At 49.3% G+C, this 2,500-nt stretch overlaps 1 protein-coding gene across 2 annotated transcripts in view; it reads right to left on the bottom strand.

Annotated features, from left to right (window-relative positions):
- luzp1 (leucine zipper protein 1) overlaps positions 1-2,500 on the bottom strand; it is a 106,731-nt gene that overhangs the window by 55,546 nt on the left and 48,685 nt on the right. For both annotated transcript variants that reach the window (XM_063183632.1, XM_063183631.1), the window contains exon 2: positions 1,346-1,486. The gene's annotated coding sequence lies outside the window, so the exon portion shown is untranslated. The remainder of the gene's footprint in view (positions 1-1,345; positions 1,487-2,500) is intronic.

Below are 2,500 nucleotides of genomic sequence, written 5' to 3'. Positions count from 1 at the left end.
GCATTCCTGGAATGTGTGTGTGTGTGTGTGTGTGTGTGTGTGTGTGTGTGTGTGTGTGTGTGTGTGTGTGTGTGTGTGTGTGTGTGTGTCGCATACAGTGCAATTTCCTTTGTCTTTCATCTTTTGTCTTGCACACACACACAGACACATACACACAGACACACACGGACCACCCAAATGTGCCGTGTCCAGGAGCGGAGCAAAACAGAGAAGATCTCAAGGAGACCAGACGCAGTAGACGCTGTGGGAGGCCCTAATCGCACGCACGCATGCACGCACGCACGCATGCGCGCACACACACTTTCTTATACCTCGACTGAAATGATTTGTGTCCATCACAGTGTCTCTGATGGTATAGATTTGAAAGGAGGAAGTGTTCCCTGTGTTCAGGAAATGTACAGACTGCCCATGGGATTAGGTCATATGACATGGAATTACTACATTTCCCACGATGCCCTTGGGTTGGTTAGTTCATTGGGCGAGTAACGGGAACAGAGAGGTGTGGTTTGGGACTGTGGATGGACTGCTGAATCACACACACACACACACACACACACACACACACACACACACACACACACACACACACACACACGCACACACACACGCACACGCACACGCACACGCACACGCACACGCACACACACACACACACGCACGCACGACGAGAGGAAGGGAAGAGCGGCGCCGGAGTACCAGGGGCCACCAGGAAACACACGCACACACACACACACACACAGAAAAGTAAACATACACTTACACAATGCATAAACACACATGCAGTCACATCCAGTCACACTAATACACACAGCACCACTTACGATCAACCACACACATACTGCATGTACACATCTCCAGGTGTTCTCTGCCTCTGTCTCTCAGACACATCAAACACACACACACACACACACGCGCACACGCGCACACACGCACACGGAAACGAGCTCACAAAGGCTTGCATAGAGGGCCTTGCTATCGGGAAGCTTACACATCTGAAGCCATTTCCTCTTTCGCTCACCACAGAACTGGGCAGACACCCATCTACAACCCCCCCCCCCCCCCCACCTCCACACACACATACCACACACATTTGCTCTGTCCATCTCAAGGATTCTCACACACTCACTTCCTCTCTGTCTAACACAGTCACACACACTCATATTTTCACTCACTCATACAAAAAACAACACACACACACGACCACAACACACACACGACCACACACGCCTCAGTGCTCTCATCACATTATAGAACACACATAACAGGCACACAGAGAGACATGTACACACGTACACACACACATAAAAAGTCACATAAGGCATTACACTCACAGTTACACACTTACTTTCCAGGGATGCATCTTTTCTCAGGGAATGACTTAAGTGTAGATTGCTAGTCTCTTCCTTCTCTCTCTCTCTCTGTCAGTCAGTCTGTATCCCTCGCTCCGGTGGAGTGGAGTCTTGCTTCAGTGCAGCCTCATCCAGACCTGCCAGGAGAGGAGAGGAGAGGAGAGGAGAGGAGAGGAGAGGAGAGGAGGGGAGGGAGGGTTGGGGAGGGTTGGGGAGGGGAGAGGAGAGGAGAGGAGAGGAGAGGAGAGGAGAGGAGAGGAGAGGAGAGGAGAGGAGAGGAGAGGAGAGGAGAGGAGAGGGAAGAGAAGCCTGTGATTAGTATGGACCAGATGAACTGACGGCCTATGCCAGAAAGTCTCTCTCTCACACACACACATAACCAAACACAACCACAGAAGCACACAAGATCTGTCTCCGAAAGACGGGCGGACGGTTTGCAGCAAACACTGGTTCCCAGACAATTTTAGACTCAACAAATAACATCAGGTCAGAGGAGAATTGAAGAGCGCTCAAGTCCAAGGATTGGAGAGGCTTCATCCAAGATTATTTTCCGGCCGAACAGGCCCCTACATGTATGCCAGACCGTCCAAAGAAGACGCTCTGCCACATGCACAAAAATCCTCCACGAGGATGAAGAAAGATAATTCAGCAACACTTTTGTAACGTTTTACTTTATTTTTTGCTTGTTTCAATTTTCTACATCAATGGCGATTTAAACACTCAAAGGATTCAGGAAGAATTCAACTGGGAGTGTGGAGCTTTTATTCACAGAGGGATGATGAATGCCGTAGCTGTGCAAGGTTAGTAGGCCTGAGTGTGTGCGTGTGTACGTGTGTGCATGTGTACGTGTGTGCGTGTGAGTGTGGCATGTGCGTGTGTACGTGTGTGCATGTGTGTGAATGCGTGTATGCACAATCTTCTCATATAGAAAGAACTGTATGGTCCTGAGAGTGGTCATTCACCCTGGGACAGGACGCGTCCTCTAGTCTAAGGCGATAAGAGGCTCTTGAGAATGATGAGCTCACTTCATGATGTCACATCGCTCAATCATTAGCCACAGCACTGACGCTCATACAGGATACATAATGGAAGAACAGTGAAAAGATGCTATGTAACAGTAAATATGTGTGTGCGTGTGTGTGTGTGTGTGT

This window comes from Engraulis encrasicolus, chromosome 19 (assembly GCF_034702125.1).
Source record: "Engraulis encrasicolus isolate BLACKSEA-1 chromosome 19, IST_EnEncr_1.0, whole genome shotgun sequence".
NCBI lineage: Eukaryota > Metazoa > Chordata > Actinopteri > Clupeiformes > Engraulidae > Engraulis > Engraulis encrasicolus.
This window is presented reverse-complemented; position numbering and strand designations above follow the sequence as displayed.